This window comes from Echeneis naucrates, chromosome 6 (assembly GCF_900963305.1).
Source record: "Echeneis naucrates chromosome 6, fEcheNa1.1, whole genome shotgun sequence".
Lineage (NCBI taxonomy): Eukaryota > Metazoa > Chordata > Actinopteri > Carangiformes > Echeneidae > Echeneis > Echeneis naucrates.
In genome coordinates, this window is record NC_042516.1 from 6,660,268 (window position 1) to 6,681,016 (window position 20,749).

A 20,749-nucleotide genomic window follows, 5' to 3' on the forward strand; every position below is an offset into this window, starting at 1 on the left:
CCCAGCAGAGCAGGGTGGGACGGGAATTTTGCCAATCATGACGACTCCAGATCCGTCCTGAGGAACAGGAATTCCCACAAGCTGCATAAACATGCAGTTTGGTGGGGTTGTGTTGTGTTTGATAGTCTCTGTCTCATTTTTTAACTTGGACATTATCGAGATATTGTCGTATCTTTCCACAGATTCTACTCAACAGATGCTCCATTCACACTGATGCAGATTTGATATTCTATCTTATAGGTAAACAGATAATCATCTTGCTTTCAAAAATGAATCCATGACTCGTGTACTTGTGTGGTTTAACGTGTTGTCTTTTGGATATTTCTGAGTAGCTGCTGTCTTATAGCAGCGAATCAACATTTGCGGTTCATTTGTAATTAAAATATAGTGTGTGTACTCCCGGTAGAGGCTGACGACAGATAAAAGAGTGACTGAAGGTAAACATGGGGGGGGGGGGGGGGGCAGACTTTGTGCAGGCCTTAGTAAACTGTAAAAAAATATATATTTTTTTTAGAATGTTATATGTCACCATTTAATGGGTCAGGAAAGACAGAAATAACATGGCAGAGGCTGCGGCAAATGTGTCTATCCTAATGGATTTAGACAGAACCACTGATGGATGTGTGGCCTCACGTGAAACTATCGCACATTTAAATTGTGTCTCCTTTTGGGAGTTTTGTGTGTTTTTGTTTCACTTACGGCTATAAGTCTTTCTGAGCAGCATAAGACTCAGACTATGTACTGCTTTCATCAGTAGAATACCAAGTGTGTACCTCACACGTCACATACTCATACACAACTGTTCATGTTTTCATATGTAATTACTGCGAATCAGCGTTTTGTACATGGCCCAAGTCATAAAACAAGAGAGAAAGAACATCGTTATGCTAGTGGGGCACCTCACTAAAACGCTCCAGTGACAGAAAATGAAAAGCTGTAATTCCTCCTGTGAAGTGAAGTCTGACTTGTCAGAGTAAAGCACTTCCTATCCTTTTGTTCGGATCTCAAAGGCAATTATAGGGGAGAGAGTTAGATATGGCTGTTAATAAGACCACCGAGCCCTGACCAGATGAACGTCAAAGTGATTTAGACCATGGCAGTTGTATTAAACTAATAAAAGCACATTCTTTTAACCTGGATATTCATAGTTTAGGGAAAAACACCGACAACATTTTTTCCTACTAGAGCTTTGGAGTTAAAGCCTTCATTACAAGTGACTGTATGTTTTGCTCCTCAAGGCAAATGAAATAATAGCAACTGCACAGTTTCAATGACGCTTTTCTGCTCTCAAAAGGACAAAAATTTACATCATAGTGTACTTGAATACCCGACAAAGTCGCTGCGTATTTACTTTTTTTTCCAAAGTCACCAGTTTATGAAGTGCTTTTTGTTTGTTTTTGCTTTTTGTTTTTTTTTGCTGAATTGATGCCATCAGCTCTAATATTGATAAGCAAAGAGGGAGCACACGATTTTTGCCCAGTGAGGTAGGGGCTGGGAGGTGGGGGGAGGGCCGCATGGAGATCAATGGGCTAATAAAACAAATCGATGGAATGAAACCACGGAAAAAAGTGAAGTCATTAATTTGCAGAGACAGGATGATCCCACCAACCACATGCATTGATTAGAAATGAGGTCTGTGGAGAACCTTCAGGGGGTATCATATTAGTGGAGGGAAACAATGGCCCAGGTCGGGGGTGTGGGGGGGGCGGGGCTACTTTCCTCCGAGGCTTTGCTGTTGTACTGATGCAGGAGAATAGGTTAACCAGGGGATCAATGGCCTCTTCAACACAAGTCCTGAAGAAAGTGGTTCTGCGTTTACTCTCCGATGCTCTGTCATCCAAATATCTGCAGGTGTGATGTTTTCTCTCTGCTTATGAATGAGTTTCCATTGATTCACTCGACCCCGCCGCTCCCTTTTTTCAAACTAAGTGTACTCAAGCATGATTATGATATTGAATACATCATAGAGTACAAAGAGGTCTGCAAACAAGGTCATAGGTTAAAGCTAATGTTCCATTTTTATCAGCATTATTATTGTTAATCATGATTTGTAATCAATATTATTGGGCTGAGTTATTTTCACTGAGGCCCATCACACAGTGTTGCAGGGAAGACCACACAGGTATCATGTGCCGTTTGGAAAATGTTGATTTATTGTGCAAATAGACAGAGACTTGCTGACAGAATTGCGTCCCTGTAAAGGTCTTCAGCTCAATTGTCTGTGGTGAATAGGTTGGAACAATATACAAACGTGTTGAAAGTCTGGCATTTTTTTCATTTATTTTTACATCACCACTCGGCCCTTCTAATTCTGATCCCCAAAGTTGAAATTCGACGTTCAAATTCTCCATCGTCCGAGGTTCGTCTGATCTGCAGACACAGCGTAGCTTTTCTGCTGGCCATTGGGGCGAAAGAGAGAGAAGAAAAGCAGGTGATGTGAGATTGACGACTTAAATACTTCATCAATCAATGCTGCAGCCAATGTGTTGTTTGGTGATTGGTGGAGAATTCAGGCAATCCATCTTTCCTACCAGCGACTGGCATTCAAGATTCAACTCAGGTTCTCCATGTAATGCCTTTATTTCTTTATTTCCAGGGTTAACCTAGGCTGCAGATGTATGTTTGTGTTTATGCGTGTGTTAGGGTTCGGGGGTGGGGGGTGGGTTCACTTTAACCCTTCACCTGTTATTACAGTCAGTTAAACTTGTATGCTCCAAGAACAAAAAAAAAAAAAAAAAGGTACTCCACACACAAGTAGACACAAAAGTCAATACATTCACTCTCAGTCCTCCCGTGCTAACTAAATCATACCACAGGAATTTGAAGGCATTAGTATAATTACTGTAATTATATGTAAATGAGATTGTAGATGAGAAGACTGGCAGTTTATATCTGCTGCTGCATTTCATGTTAGAGTCTGCGTGCGGTTGGTTTTGGCAGGAAATGTACTGGATTACTTGACACTGGCTGTATACAGGGCCTTGAAACTGAAGCCTGAAAACTACTTCAATGCAAAAGCGTCGGTGCCATTGCTGAGGAACCTTAAAAATGGAGAGAGAGAGAGGAAGATGACTAAACCGTTGCTTTCAGGCTCAGTTTCAGTCGATTCGGGCAGAGGTGCAGAGATAGCAAACGAATTCTGCTTTACAGTATGAAAACACTTCACAGCACACAAAGTGGGGGACATCCTACCACTGCTAAACTGGAGCTCCCAGTCTTGAGGAAAGTGGTGGAGGATTGATAGGCCTATGGGGTGAAAAAAAAAAAAAAACACTTCCAACAAGTTTTTCTTCTTCTGTAGAGCCAACCAGGGAGCTTCTGTCACAGCTCTGCTCTCTACCATAAACACTTTGCTTACAAAATTGCTCCCAACATATCACTCTTAGAGAAAATAAGCCTGGAATTATTTTTTTTTTTTTTTGTCAACAGTGTCCACAAAAGACCTACTGCAAACAATGCCTAATGTGTTCCTCAGTACCTTGTTGTCCTATTAATAAGACTATCGAGGATAACTTCCACAAACAGCTGGATGTGAATACAGGATTGTACTCACTGTACAGACTGGTATACATGGGACTGAGTCAAAAATTAGCTAATGGTCATGTACCCGGTAACAGGATGTGGGTCATTTGTCTTTGCTATTCTTTTTTTTTTTTTTTTTTTGGACAGCACATGAGGTTTGTGACAGACGGCATCGGGCTTTAGCTCCAGAAGGAAAAGCATGATGGTATTATCACAGCTCATTCTTCTTAATTTTTTTTTAAAATCATGCTCATTGGTTATTCAAGAAATACAGATTTTTTTTTTTAATCCTTTAATTTCAACCCAATGTCAAAAATTTTTATGAAAACTGGACAGTACATGTTAAATACATGTAATGTGACCACTCTGACATTACTGTACAGCATTTTGCATAATTAGTGTAAGTAGCCTACTATGTGCGTATACACACACACGCACTAATGTGCATCCATCTGAAGGTTTAATACAAAAATTTAAAGCACATAAATTAACCATACCATTATTTGATAGCAGTCTATTAATATTTTTAATTACCACACCACTCACTAGGTGTATCGTCAAACACGACATTTTTCTGCGTTCTGCTGCGTAATCCCTGCTCTCTTTTCCTCGTTTCACTGTCTCACCTCCATGTGGTTATAGTAATACTGAGCCCTTGGGTTTTGCTTAATTAAAATACATCCTTTTTGTGCTCCCATCGGAGTCCGGTGATAGAATAACTATGCAATGGGGTTAGGTGTATTTAGCTCTTCTAGGAGTTAGCCAATGTTGTGTCAGGCAGCTCCACACAGCTAAATCAACAAAACCCTGCAAAGAGGGTGGGCGAGGGAGGGAGAGCGAGAGAGAGAGAAACAGACGAACATACAAGGAAAAAAAGAAAGGTTGGGGTGAGGGTGGGGGGATCCCACATCATGTAAACCCTTAGCTTTTCACACTGAGCAGCGTTTTCATGCTAAGCTCTAAGCTTGAACTGAAATCCTCTCACTTATCCTCAAATCCAAGATGAAATACTGTCAGATGTACTGTGATCCAGGGAATTTGGTAGAAGACTGACAGGCAGGGCAGAGAGACGTATGAGTGACTGATACTGCGAGGTGTGTGTGCGTGCGTGCGTGCGTGCGCGTGTGGAGGAGGAGCAGGGACAGAGTGGAAGATACTGTGAGGGGAAGAGATGTAATACAATGATTTGTCAGAGGCAGGCAGAGCGATTCACGTCTATTTGAAGCTTACTAACCAAGGACACAGTAAAGCACATGAACTAAACTGTACTGCCTTTTTTATTTTAAACATTTGAGGACTCATAACTTACGTTAAAAGTAGACCGGTTGTTCTCAGGTATTGGAGCATATCTTTATTTGATTCAGAGCGAGAATGCTGTACTCGGAAGCAGTTTGTACATTGAGCATGCGTCCTATTGGGAGCTGTGCATGTTCTGCAGTCAGATGTTTTATTGTGGGGTATGGGGGTGATATTTGGAGGGTGTGTACATCCCTCATCTCTGAATAGCTCTAAGGCACAGGCAGGAAATGGAGTCCTGGCATTTTGTTTTGCATCAGTGCTCCTCTTTATTAGAGAGGAACAGAATCGGCATAGAATAATAATTGGAAAATTGTAAGCTTGCTTTCATTATAATTAGCAAGATCACAGGACGCAATAATCCAATTATTTTACTTAAAAGCAAGTTTCCTCATCGCTCCACAATGTGATGCAGGAAGTGGCACCCTACATCCCACATGGACGCGGCAGTGAAACGGCACACTCTTTGTCTCCCGCTCAGCCTCTCACATGTAAACACCAGCATGCTTGAGTATGCTCAGACAGCTGAACATACACTGACATATGAACACCATTTAGGGCCACCACACACGCACATAAACACACACATGCATACACCTCAACAACATACAAATAATTGAGTAAGATTTGCTGGTACATTAAGTTTAATGTGTTTGACATTTGGCGGGTGGAAATGGTAGGCATGAAGTGGAGTGGCCGCGCCACGTCTTTCTTCAATCAGGGCACTGCGGGGCTTCATTTTACAACCCAGACACAAACCCGGGGCCCGTCAAAGCTAATTAGCACTGTTGCAAATTGATGCAGGTCATGGCTCTCAGCGGATTGGTCCACAGAGAGGTCACCAGAGGTCAAACCTCCAGTATGGAATGATATAAATAATCATCTATAGCCCACAAACCAATCAATCCCTTTTAACACTATCCACTTCCTGGATGGCTGCTCTCAGAGGTCAGGGGTCAATGCACAAAAAGACAACAGAGCCAGTGGGTTTCAGAGTGAGAAGCACTTATGTTGGTTATCTATTCACCTATGTTGCTAAAAACCGGTAGAATATCTGAGGTCTTCTTTCATTCTTTCATATGATCTATAAACTTTGTGTGCCTGTTTATCTGCTCATTTACATGTAATGCATTCATGAATTTATTTATTACTTTTCATTGCTTAGTTGTATTTTCACATTGCACAATGATGCATTACACAATTATACATGAGATTGTGGAAAGGCAACTGTATTTACTGTTAATTCATGAAGTACATACCAAATCACAACAAACAGGAAGAAATTTCCCTTTTTATATTGTAGCAAGTGTTTTCCCGCACACTGAATAAAACCACTTCAACATCAACATGAAGTTCCACAATTAGCTGAGCACAGAGAAAGGACAGAAAGAATGAGAGCGAGGGGGAGAGAAGGGGGGGAAAGATGGAAACCGACGCTTGAGGAATTGAATTACCGGAGCCTTTTCTCATTATCATTTAGCCGTCTTTTATGGCCCACCAGTAAGAGATGATGTTCCCATGACCCCTCACAATACACAGACATATTATTCAATCCTGCCTCGATGAAATTCCTGCAAATAAAACCTTTGTGCCGGGCAACGGCTAATTATTTGACAGATTGGCCCCCTTCTAACTCAGGTTACAGTGTGGAGTGACCATGTTTTAGCCCCCACCTCCCTCGCCCACCATGCACACTCACAAATACACACACACACACACACACACCATAACCAGCACTCACCCACTCTTCCTCGGCCCCAATGCAAAGAGGGGCCACTTTGAGAAAATCCCAGAGGGCCTCATTCTTTTCAGGAGATTATATATTTCAGCCTCCAAATCTCTCCCTCCTCCTTCTCCTCCTCTTCCTGAACCATCTATCCATCCAAAATCAGGGAAGCGTGGTGTGTACATACGTGTGTGTGTGTGTGTCTGTGTGGGTGTGTGTGTGTATTAGTGGTGTCAGGTGACAGCAGTCATTCATTTCATAGTTTAACTGGCGGTTTCAAGCAGAAATATTTAATCTTACCATAAAAACAAAGTTTGAAAGATTTTGACTGAGATGGAGAAAATAATAGAAATCAAACTAAATGAAATTCATGTGCTACATTAATCTATATTTACACTGCTTTGAAGAACTTTTACCTTTGCATCCACTGTTTTTTTTGTTTTTTTTTATACTAAATTAGAGAGTGGAGAACATTAAAGGATTAAAATTTTGGGTGGGCATGCCTTTGGCTTTGATTCAGTACACTAATAACAAGAGTTTGTCATTAGTGTTCGGACATGGACCACCAAGATAAATGCCAACACATGTTTAAATAATCTGGAGAGTAATGGCATTTTCCTCCAGCCCTTTCCCTCTCTGTAAAGATCCCTTGTTGACTCGCCGGGCTGACATTTTCTGTTATCAGCACATGCTTATTTTGCACATGTGCAAATGATAGGAGTGAAGAAGTTAAAGGAGATCAAAACAAAGCAAATGAAACATATACATAGTGTAAAAAGCATGTCAAAACAACATAACACCACTTTGTTGGGGAAAAATTTTATTTCAGTAATAGTTTTCAGTGAGCAGAAAACATGCATATTATACTGAATGATTGATTTAAGAAATATCAACATCTATAAAAAATATATTATCATTATTATTTTTTTTTTTTTTACAGTGTTTCTGACTCATCAATTAAACGCTGTGATTCACTGTCCTGATACATATATTTGAATGATAACGATTATGGACAATATTCAATTCATCATCGCATTTTTAAATATAGATATAAGTTTATTTATTTATTTTGGCCCTGACTGTGACCTTAAACATGCTAAAACCTAAACTAAAACATAGTGTTAATCATTATATCCCCAGTAGAAAGTGCTTGTCAAAACCATACCACAAGCTGACAGAAGTAAAACAGGGAACCGTCGCTACTATTTCAATCATTTTGCCTACCCTGCTCTCAGAAATTGAAATAGTAGAATATTTTTAAATAAGGAATTGATATCACATAATGAAACAAGTGAAAATGGAAGTTGGATTTGAGTTTAAAGGAAATGTAAAGCACAGTGTGTGTCTTGCATGGCGTATCATATCACAGCTGGGGAGACGTAGTTGTTGCTGTTGTTGGTTTAGTTTATGTGTTTAGTTTATTAAACACTTACAGCACTGCAATACATTGCTGTTGTGCTGTAGTCGGTGAAAGACTTGTCATTTCCCTGTTGCCTTCTTTCAACATCAATAGAAGGATGTATGATGGCCCTCTGCAGGTTTAAGAAAGCCTACCACCCAGTTGCAACAAACACCACCACCGCAGAGTCAAGAGCGTGCTAACTGCAAAAACTTGAACTCACGTTTTCATTCTTCACCTCCGCCCGTCAAATACTTGATGAGGTCCGGCTTCATGTCTGGGATGCTCGACTACTGTGTTCACCTGGCATGAACCCAAGTGAGTGGAGCCTGGAGTATTCATTACTCAACCTGGGTGAAGGTCGTGGAGTCCAGTCTTTCCCTGCTCCGCTCCCCAATGAGCAAACATATGGTCATGGAGCACCTTGAACATGTTTGGGTGACCACAGCTACTTGGCCCGGGCAGCGAAAAGAGACAGAGGCGCTGAAGGAGGATCGGGCCCAACTTGCTAAATCAGAGCAAGGATAAGGAGGTGCTGCGAGGCTGCCAACAACAGCCATCATCGCTCACTAGTTGCTCGCACGGGTAAACCTATGTGAAGTCACCCAGATGTGAAACTCCCTCACACAGTCGTTTTGGCTCTCCAGTTTCTGCTGATATAAATGCATGTAGTCATAAGGTACAATATCATCACATCGTTGTTCAAACAGCCAAGCCTCATCTAATCGCTTCCACGTTTTCTCAGTGTTAAGCTCATTAGTGGGTGACCTAAAGGCATGTAGGAAAAAAAGACGAGTGAGAGAGACAAAAAAAAAAAAAAAAAAAAAAAAAAATCTTTGTGTAATGGATGCTTGCTGTTTTGAGACAGTAAAAATAAACAGGTCTGCGGCTTTGATAATGAATATGCTGTAAACATCGGCCCAGAGTGTGAGTTTATCACAAACGTCTTGCGAATAACCCGGCTTGTGCGTATATGCGCGCATTTCATGTAAAGTACGCGCACGAGCACGCCTGCATGTCAGCAGTCTGTGTCTGTGTGTCATTGCATGCCTGTGCATTTCTCTGAGGGCTGGTAGCACTGGTGGTAGTGGCGTGTATACGTGTGTGTGTGTGTTTGTGCATGCATGTTGAGGATGATGGCTTGCTGTTAGACTTTGTGAATGGGGATATGAGAGTGTCTCTCGTGTCTTCGCGTCCGGCCCAGGTGGCGACTGGAAGGCCGACTTCATTAGCCTTAAAGAGGAAACAAAGGAAGATGCATCGTAAAAAAGTGCCATCCTTCATCTGCAAGGCCACCGCCTGACACATTAGGAATCTGTATGCTCAATTAACCACTGGCAGGCTCATTTTTCCTCTCTCTCCCTCTCTCTTCTCTCTCTCTCTTTCTCTCTCTCTCTCTCTCTCTCACTCTTGATCAAACAGAGCAAGCTAAAGCAGTCACACTGAATTGAAACAAGACTTCATACACTGCAACTTTATGAAATTCTGCCATATTTTGATGGAGTATTTATGGTGGAGTTCTATTTATAGAGTTCGGACATGCAAACTTAAAAACCGGCGTTTTGTTGGTGAAAGTAAAAAAACAAATTAACCACGTTTTGCAGAAGATTTATCAACTTGTCACTTCCTGATTAAATTGATTGCACTGGAAATGCTTTCAAAACCTTTCTCTGTCTAAATTCCACAACTGCCTCTATTTTTCATTTCAGGAGGAAGAAGGAAGTCAGATGCCCAGGAGGAGGAGAAATCGCATGCCAAAGACACATTACTCCTGAAGTTCAATTTGCACGCAAGATCTATTATTAGGACTTCTGTTTCTCTGAAATGTGGTAGGTCATCTACACAGGAATTCTTCCATAAAAAAGTCATAAACAGGACAGATGCCAAGTTCAGTTTCCTTGTTTGTTGCAATTTTGATCTGTGGTTCATTTAGTATAAGACGGTTTTGTGGAAACACATTTGCTTACTTCCGTTACAAGCAGGACTTGTAAAACATCACACACACACAAATACAGATAAATGCGATGAAACAACGATGTATTTATTTTGGAAAACCAAACGAGCAAACTCATAGCAATCATTTCATCAAAATGCAATTGGTGATTGGTGAAGTAATACACATACCAAAGGACTCCTGTGGCATCAGACTCACTATGGGCAGCTTTTAAAAAAAGCATCAAAATTCATACAACAGAGGCTTCTCAAAAGCTTGTGGCCTACATAAACCGCAATGCGACTGGGCTGCAAACATTTCAGTTAGAGATTCACTTGTCCTATGTAGTGCTAATGTAGCCTAAATGCACAGGTCACAGAGTTGTGGTAAACTCACACAAATGGGTGACATCACACAAAACATCACATTTGCAGTTGAAGCTTAACTGACTGATGTGTTACATGGATTTTTATCCTGCATCATTAAAAATTATGTTACTTGCTTATGAATGTTTAAACATTTATTTTTATATGGGCCATGATCTGATTCAGACAGGCGTGTGAACATGCACACAAGGGCACACACACACACACGCACACACACACGAAAATCAAACACACCTTTCCCTACATTTGGTCTGTTGAAATGGCTGTCAGCCTGACGATCCTTATCTTCCCATGAACCTCCTGTGAAAAATGACAAAGTGCAATAAGGACCTGGCTGGGGTGGGGCTCCGGGTGGTGTAGGGGGTCAGTCACCATGATCCACATCAGCCTTTGATTAACGAGGTGAACTGGATGGTCTTTAAAATCACAGGGGTCACGGCTTAGAGGGCCTATATCTAACACTTCGCCACACTTCACAGGACCAACTTCTTCTTCTTATTGGACACGCCCCCTTTTGCTCTCTCTCTTTCTTTTATCCCCCCTCTACTTTCTGTCTCCATCTCTCTTTTGAGGTCTATCAGAGAGATGAAAAATGGTGTGCAGCTGGCCGAGCACTTCCTTCCCCTTGTTGGGGTCAACAGTTCACTATGCTGATAGAGACCCTCACTCTTCCATTAGTAAGAGCTCTCCTCCGCTCATACAGGTTTCTTTGCTGCATCACCGGACCGCCATCACTCCAACCTTTGTCTGAGTCTACAATTACATTCCTCTATTGCTCTATATGTCATTGTTTTTTAAATTTAACTTTTTTTTTAATCTGTGATGACAGACACTTAGTTTTTTGTTTTTGGTTTTTTTTCAGCTGGCTTACACCACAACAATTTGGAAAGTCCCAACCAATGTATTTAGCCAACAATATATTTCCGAGGATCTTATTCTGCTTTATTATTCAATTGTTCTTTATGTTTCCACGTTTGCTAAGTTTATTAAGTCCAGGTCATCCAAGTTCTCTCCACTGAATTCTCAGTCAATATGGTTATAGCCTTCGAAATGGTAGGGTGGAATAGGTTGAGTGACATTGGACCCTGTCATCCAGACGTCAGTCTGCACAATGTTCCGCGCATGACTCCGTGATCATATGTTTGCTCTGTCTGACCTCAGTGCAGTTCTGTCGAGGCACTTCTGCTGCTGAATTTTACATACTCATACATAGTCAGATCTGAGATAAAAACCCAATATCTTGACCATACCTCTGACATTTCATCAAGATAAACCTTCAGCATTATTGGATGTGCACTCTTTTTGACTTTTGGGGGGGTTGAAAAGGGCATATGTTGACTTTGTTGAGCTTTCAACATCAGTCACTCACTTCCTGTTGCTGACAACCTCCTTTGGCTGCAGATGGCACTTTCAGACTGTTCATCTTAAAATAATATCAAGTGACAAAATATTTAGAAGTGCACTCAAATAAATATGTAAACTGATATGTAAACTGTCCGAGGTCTGCTCTTTTGCCAGTGTTATCAGAAGAGTTTGGCAGCAGAGGCCGGCCTGGTCAGACTCAGTGTGCTCAAAACAAGGTGCTAATCATAATCCTGAGCTGGCCTTGTTGAGCAGCTAATTACCTCCATCATTAAGATGCCCAGCACCTGATCACAGGCCCCTGAATATATACGTGTGTCTTTGTGTATCTGTGTGTACTATTGTGTGATGATTAAAAGGAGTATTAGTCGACCATCTTGAGGCGGGAGGCAACTAGGGGTAAAGAAGAGAAGAGAATGGGGACGAGGGGCGGGAGGGCGGTGCTGGGGGGGTTATGTGATGGTGGGAGAGTCGGGGTGGGGGCTTGGAGGGGGGGTTGAGTGGAGCTGGTTGTGAAGGGGGGCGTCCCTCTTCTGGAGACAAGCCCTGACCTTCTCATTTCATCCTCATTAGTATCTCATGTCAACAGAGCAGCCACTCCTTAATCATCTGCTATCATCCCAGGCCGACACACATAAACACAAGCACCCACACAAATAGATAAACAAAAAGTTGCATACAGATCTGCCCTTACAGACAGACAAAGGCACATTCTGTGCACTTACAGTCCAAGAATATATATATACATATATGAGTAATATATATATATATAAATATATGTATATATCTTAAAATATTACATACATTTACTATATGTTTAAATGTTTTGAATCAAAGGGCAATGTAATCATGTAAGATAAACACCCTCTGCTCAGTCAAGCATTCCAAGATAACTCCACTCAACTCTTTCTTTAAAATATTTCCACACATCACGCAACAAATGCAATGACATTTGCTGGGGTTGGCTCACAGGACTGTGGTGGACAGCAGCACAGCAGCATGGCAGAGGGTGGGCTCGTCTGTCTGTGTCGGCCTTGGTGCCACAAAAGCCCCAGCAGGGTCGGGGAGAGCGGGGTCTCGGGGTGCCAGCGCAAATGAGCTCCATTCATTTCCCCCTCTTCGGCATATGGTGGCCCATTGTCCTCGGCCACAGAGCCAGAAGTGATGCAATTTGTTGGCATGTCCTGTCATTTCACAAACTGCCCATCCCACAGAGGCCCCAGAAGAAGACAAGCAAGGGCAGCTTGTTGTTTCACCCAATCCACACACAGCATGTTTGTTGTCTGTGTGTGTGCATGTGTGTGTGTGTGTGTGTGCGTATGTGTGTGTGTGTGTGTGTGTGTGTGTGTGTGTGTGTGTGTGTGTGTGTGCGTATCTGTGTGTGTGTGTGTGTGTGTGTGTGTGTGAGTGCATGTGTGTAGCACAGTTTTTTCCAGAAATGGTAGTAACAGATCATAGACTGATAAACATGACAAAGACGTATGTAGACAAATATTTTGATGGAGAAGAAAATCAGACTCAACAGGATCAATCAGAGTAAATCTTCCTTAAGATTACAATGCACTGTATCTGTGTCAATCCCCGTTGTTTTCCTTGTTTGAAAAATAGCTTATCCTTATTTAGAGAACAACGACTTATCTGATAGGTAATAGGTTTCTTATATGCGTCATGATAAGCAAAGATATCGCATGTAGGAAAACAAGCAACAAAACAACAACAATGAAAAACAGAGCAGTCAAAATGAAATCAAAACCAGTGTCAAGGTAAAAGCAGTGAGCGAGAGTGAACTGGACAGCTCACCCCTGGCCTGTTCCTGGTTTCACTATGCCAAGCATAAAGCTACTGTCTGAAATGAGGGGAAGGAGTCTTGTTTAACTTCCTGAAAAGCAAACTTTTTACATGAGGTGCACAATATAACCAATGCGGTGTCTAGACATGACTGCATTTAGTTCAGACGGAGGAAAACATATGATCACGCAGTCATGCACAGAATGATGGGAGTGCATGGTGCTGACAGACGTTTGGAGTGCCAGGGGGTCAAAAGTCAATGAACCCATTCCACACTAGCCTTTCTGTGTCCGTGTACACGCTGCATCCCCACTTCATGGCGTGGCGTTGCTCAATAGCGGCCGTGCCGGTTGGGGATTTGCCTTCCATTGTCCACACAGTGTGCAGCCTCAACCCCGTTGCGCTTGCGTGTGCGCTCTCTTGGCGCTCGATGGGAACACGGCCCCTCCATTGAGCTCCGGAGAAATCAACAGAGAGGAGCACCTTCAGACGGACAGTCAACTTCACTCCAGCCACTGTGAAGATTGATGACGTTGGTCCTCGTTTCAGTGGGTGTGAGGAACAAGTGGCCCTCAGAGGCTCATTACACCTCAGCAAGATTTGGAGAATGGAGTGACACTGCTCCTGATTACCAGATTCATCATTTGAATTGGACTTGGTTGCTCTTTCACATGTGGCAGCTGGAGAACTGTACCAAAGCAACTGATGTGTTTTCGTGTCCTAAACTGTAAAAAAAAAAACAAAAAAACAAAAACAAAAACAGAAGACAGAATAAGTGACTTATTTGTTTATCTGCTGCATTTCAGAGTCGTAAGCACAGTGAGATAATCCATCTTTGTCCCTCACACAAACATTTAGCCAGGCTAACAGTGATACCCCAATCATACAACCCTGACCTCAATCCTGGCCACACTCCCCTCTCCCACTCCCTTCGCCCCCTTCCCCCTTCTTCTACCCGACACCATGCTGTGGTAACAGAGATCCCTCTCCAGCCCTCTCCTTAACCTCATTTGTACCCCCCCCCCCTTCCCAACCTGTCAAGGACTGGCTTCCCATGTCCATCAGCGGGTGATGGATGAGGTGTAAGGTCGTCACCCCACTCTCCAGAGTTCACTGATCCCATCAGCCATACAGACACCTCCAAATCATAGTGGGGGGACGTTACTGAAATCATATGTTAAAGAAAAGCAACCGGGAATAAGGATGTGCTCTCTACTCTTAGACAGTTTTGTAATTGGCAGTAAGTCATACTTGTCACACACATTTGATGTTATTTCTTTATATTATAGAATATCTAAGTTCTATTTAAGTCCTTGCTGGATCATTTTGTCATGTAGTTTTGCTAACCACAGCCCACAGTGGAAGTTGATTGGTTCTGCAGCGTGTAGGTTACACAAGACGGCAACGTAACACACTCATCCGTGTTCATATTTGTCTAGTAAAGTGTGAGGATTCCATGTGTTTTCAGAACAACAACACAACTTCTTAGTTTGTAGATATGTGGCACTCAGTTGAAAAATAGAAATGATTTGCGGAAAGTGATTTTCCGTAAAAAGCGGTGAAATTTAATTGCACCCTGGTATAAAAGTCTCTCACCCCTGACTGACCTTAAATTGCCTCTTGATGCCGATGGCATTGTGAGGGGAAAAAAAAAAGTGCTGCTACTGGCTCATTTCACCTATCTCTCTAAAGCTACAAGATATGATTGGTGTTTCCATTGCTGAGGGAAGCAGAGCAGGCAAACTCACATCCTGGTCCTTCCCCAGTTTTCCAGGAACATTTTTCTCTCGCTCATATATCATGCATTCAGAGGGAGATTGATATACTATAGATGAACAAGAAAAAATAAACAATGCACAATAGTGTTGAGCTTCTCCACTGACAGGAGCATAGATCAATGTTATTTCCTGCTTTTGCAAAAATACCTAATTCCCCTTATTTAATCAAGCCTCTCCTTCCTCTGGCCCCCTTTGGCTGATTTATGACCTACACGGCGTTTATGAGTACCTGTTTCATTTTCTTGTCTCTGCTCTGACACCTAAAGTGATAGGAATTTTATGCTTTTGATAACAATATGAGTTTCACTTTGGCCCAGAATTCATGGCCCTGTCAGCGGACAGTAAATAACAGCAGCATGGCAAAAATGTTCACAAGCCTCCACGACCAAATATCTACCCAGTGGGATTTTATCTGGCGATGGATGAAGAGAGGATGGAGCTATGAATAGAAAATAAAAAAAGGAAAGGGCCGCACAGGAGGGGGCATCTGTAGACAGAACGTTGGATCATCGTAAAAGGTCATGTCAATGAGAGTGGAAGTGAAAGATGTCAGGATTCATAATTGGTGTGCTGTCATATGAGCATTTTGATAATGTCACATGAACATAAATGCCATGCTGTGACACACTGTTCTTTGGCTATCATAAGTATGTACAGCACGAGAGCTCAAACATTTTCATGTCACGGACCCGCAAGTAAAAAATCATTACAGGTCATGGACCCCATTTGATTTTATCCTGAGGACCCAGGGCAGGAAAGTCTTTGCTATTGGTTTGGTTTGGATTTTCCCTGCACTTTATCCTCAAGTTAGTTTAGTCACTTGTATCCTTTCGATTTGCAATTACAGGGTAGGACAAAATGTCTAACCCCTCAGCAGTGTAACCAACTTTACTGTGCCCTGCTGTGGAGAAAAATAAAGTTTGTCTGGCTGCACTGTAAATAGATCACAAGTTGCTCTTACGTCATAATTCTCACAAAACAGCTGCTTAAGAAACTTCACTGTGATGACCAGTAATCATGGCTTTCAACCAAAATCAACCAGGAGTGATGAAACTAGGATTTAACAATGTATTTTGTTGCAGAGCCATGGAGCACCACCCCAGGGGGCTTTAAATTCCAACTGTTGGGCCAGAGCTCTGGATGAACTAATTCATCCATTCATTGGTACAAATCTCCCCCTAAAAAAAAATAAAATAAATAAAATAAAACAAATAAATAAATAAAAACAGACTGCTCATCCTTTACCCCCTGTTCTCTCCTCCAGACCTCATTGCAGTCTGTCACAGGTTGCTGTCCCCACTGCAGCGTATTTTGTCTTTTCGTCAGTTTGATAGAAAACAAATTTACAGTGGTCCCCACTAGCTCCCGAAAATATCTGGATGCCTGCACTCCAGAAGACAAACCAAGAGGAAAGTAAAAGATTTTTGACATCCGCCATACTTTAATCTCGCAGGACAGGGTTCAAATTTCTCCGTATATTCATTGTCATTCATCGTCCGTTTTCAACTGGTCGCACTGAATGAAACATAGTCAAACACACAAATTCACCTACTGTTAAAATGTTCTTAACCTATTAATGCTAACTTTAATGACCGAACCGAGGCTCGGAGTGAGCTTTCTGGCAGATCCCCCCCAGTGAGCTATGAAGAGCGAAAAACTTAAAATCAGTTCGTTAACACTTAAAAACTATTTTTATTTTTCCTCTACAATCCTCCTGCGGCCTTCTTAAAATCTGTTCAGTGGAAGTTCAAAGTTGAATGCTTTTCGAAAGTGCTTTTCTACTGTTGAACAATAAGCAAAAAAAATACATCGCAATCTTTTTATCAGATGTCGGCCATTTCAGATGAACTGATCGCTTTTCTTTGCATTTGGATTGTATTTATATTTTATTGGAGAAACTACAAAACTGATGATAACAGGATTTTTACTCTGACTTGTTTTGGGAATCTCAGGAGCACCATAATGCTTCATCAACGGTACAAATTCAAGCATTTGCCCTCCAGAAAAAAAAATTAAAAAATAAAAAATAACAAAATCACTTTTTTTACTGTTCTACTGTTTTTACATGTGGCCGGACTGCTGCCCTTGTGTGATGACTACAGCCTTACTTAGTTTAGTTAACTCAATTGAGTGCTGTGACAAAGTTTAGTTGACCTTAAGCGGTGCAGGTAGTGACTGGCTGGTGACATTTCCGCTTAGGATTGACAGCACTTCGTCCACAGACAGTTCAATACTGCAGACTTGAATTGCACTTCCTACTCCACTTTGGAGCTTCTGGGCTCACCACATTCAGTCATGACTCAGTGCTTGTTAGCCTGTGGGCAATGCTCCTGATTGCAAGGGCTTGTGGACTTTGCAGTTAAAGTTGCACAACTTTTATTGCCTTTTAGTCTTTTGCATTTTGATTTAATCACTAGCATCTCCAGGTTTTTAAACTCTACTGTCATTATACAGAATAGCATTATCGGTTTTAGCGTGAAAACACACACACGCAGCATTAACAATTATCACAGTAAGTATTTTTTTTTTCTTTATGTTGTCTGAAACTTAATATTGTGGGAGGGTAATGAAGCATATTGTTTAATTTCCACTTGATACGGGAATATCATTTAAAGCTGCATTTCATGTGAGCAGGAATCATGAATTGGTCTCACTATTTTAATATCCCTAACAATCTTGCGGTGGCCTGAAAGGTATGCAACACTGGAAAACTCACAACACATAAAATATATCAGACACGTGCGCAATAATATGCATCTGAAAAATTATGTCCTGACTAGGAGAGCAAGGTTAGATAGATTTATATGGACACTTCACACATTCCAATGACAAATTGGCAGTTTCTGCGTTGTTCCCAGAAACCTTCTAGTTACCTAGGCGATGACATTAAGCCCTGAAAAAGTGGCTCGTAACGTGTGATAAAGTCAAACAAAGATGACACACTGTACCGGACGACTACATCTAAGGACTAGGGGCTAAAATGTCAAGCATTTCAAAAAGAAAGCTGCTGTAAACAGCGATAATGGAGACTATAACGAATCACTAGCCAACACCAAAGGACTCTTTGTTCCAACCCTTCCTGGTCGTCAGCCGCTGAATATTATGGGTCTGAGAGTGAAAGGAAGGAGAGTGAGATGTTTTTTTGTGTACCCCTACTTGAGCCCTGTGTTTGTTTGGCACAGCAGCCTCAAAAGAGTGCAAAGAAAAGAGGCAGCGGGGTCACGACAAGTATTTGGTGCTATAGGGGTGTGAACTGGCACATGCTCTTGGCATGGCCACAATGCATGGTGGGATGGCAGCACCCAGGAGCCCCCTAAAAGAGACAGAAGCTCCTTGGGGCTGATGGGAGAGAGACCAGATCAGAAGCAGAGAGGAAAATTGAGACAGATTTTCTTGCAGGTGTTGAGATAATAGACGGACAAATGATGTAATTGTTGGAGCAGTTTGAGGAGAATCTTGTCAGGGTTGGGGCTCAGATAGGTTGCAGGGGGCGGATCACAGATCACAGAGAAGCAGGAGCTGAATTACAAAGGCAAACAAGCTGCCGTACGTCCACTCCTTCGGTCAAGGCTGACATGTCTAAATAACTAGTGGCTTTGACATTTTTGGTGTTTGTCGTTTTTGTGGTACGTCTTGACAACTCTTCCATGATATTTATGATGCCCAGAGGTTTACTCTGGAAGATTTTGGTGACGCCCTGCCTTTGTAGCTTGTGCCATAAAATTATGTGTATACATTTCATTAAATTTGTCCAATCATTGGTTTAATAACATCCACTCCAGCCTCATTTGCATGCTGCTTTGTGTCTAATTAGCGTGCTAGATGTTACGAATTACATCAGCAGCTTAAATCAAACCAATGTCATAGTAAGACTGAGTTTAGTGAGGAAACTATTCGAAAATATTTTTTTATGGCATATTGATGATTGTGTAACCTTTAAGGCTAAAACCTTAATCTTAATGGAATAGTCTCTCTTTCTATATTTAGTATTAACGTCTTTTTCATCCTGTTAGAGTTTTCCTTTGTGATGATCTCCCTATTGAGGGGTCAATCCTCACTACTATATAACTTCCCACTCAGAAAAAGATTGTTAAATACAGCGCATTAGCACATACTGTATTACATTAAAGGTGCACACCTTTAACACAGAAACACATTTACACACAACCTAATCAACCAGCTGCATTTTAAATTATTCAGAAACACGACTCTGCCCTATCCATATTCTCTGGTGAGAGAGGGCAGGATATATTTGGAACATCACACTTTTAAGAGCGTGAGCTTCATCTCCCCTGGGTCATTTTCTGCTCTGGTCTTAATTGAGAGTGTTCTGGAAAAATCATTACTATATTAATGATTTAACACAAAGTAACTACCTGCTTTTTTCCAGGAGGAAAGGGAGATTTGCTTCGAATCAATACCCATGCACGCTCATTATAAGGGGGGTAAAGTTATAGTAATTAGGCAGACACCAATAACTTTTTAATGATCTTTGTTTTTAATTGCATATTATCGGGTTGCACTGTGTGTTTATACCCAAATATAAGATAATGGTGAGGGGAGAAGTAGATTAAAGAGAGGAGGCACCTGCACAATTTTTTTTTTTTACCTCAGCAGCAACAACAAAAGCACAGAGAGACTGAGTCTACGGCACTGAGTGGAGGAGGTCAGGATGAAAATGACCCCTTGTGTTCTTTTTTGTGCATCAGTCTTCCAGTAATGGGCCAACAAGGTCTGTGGTTTTGACATATTTGTGAAATAACACTTCCCCCCGGAGCCTGTCTATAAGGGTGAGGAAGTGAAAGGACTGCGACAAAAATGTCTTGAGCAACTTCCAGAGAAATCAAAACATTAATTTGTGAGTTGATTCATGGATTGTACAATGTCCTGTTTTTCTTAAAAAAAAAAAAAAAAGACCTCTTGTTGAACTGATCACAGGCGGTGCCAGTGCTTACTGGAAGGGTAGCATTTTGCCACTAGTAGGCAATAAAAATATGAATAAAGATGATGTTAAATTCAACAGCAATTGATAGCCATCTGTTAGCTCTTAAAGGGGAAGTGGTCTCCTAAAAGCAGTGGAGTGGGGGAGCGTCTTAGAGAGAACAAGGAGGGTTGGGAGGGAGCGGGGGTAAATGTGGTGATAGAAAGAGCCCAGGAATGCCAGGCTGGCAGTCCAGGACTGTTCTCAATAAGTGAGCCAGCCAAGAGCCTTTTATTTATTTATTTATTTATTTTTTTTAAATTCTTCCACTTCTGCCTGATGCTGTCTTTCAACCCCACATCCCTCCCTCCCTCACTCGCTCGGCCTGTTTGCTCGGGCCTGCTCTTCAAAAAACTGCGGCAGATTGTCAATTCAATGACTCCCCTGTCAGGTGATTATCTAGGAGCTTTAATGTAATCTTCCACTCACTCGTACCATATTTCAATTACGACTGCCATCGTGAAACAAGCTGCATATTCAATTCGCCAACCGCCCTGCCGCCGCCTGAACAATGTCAACTGTAAAAGAACGCCAGCTGAAGGCAATTACACATGTTTTCAGAGCCAATTATGATCGCT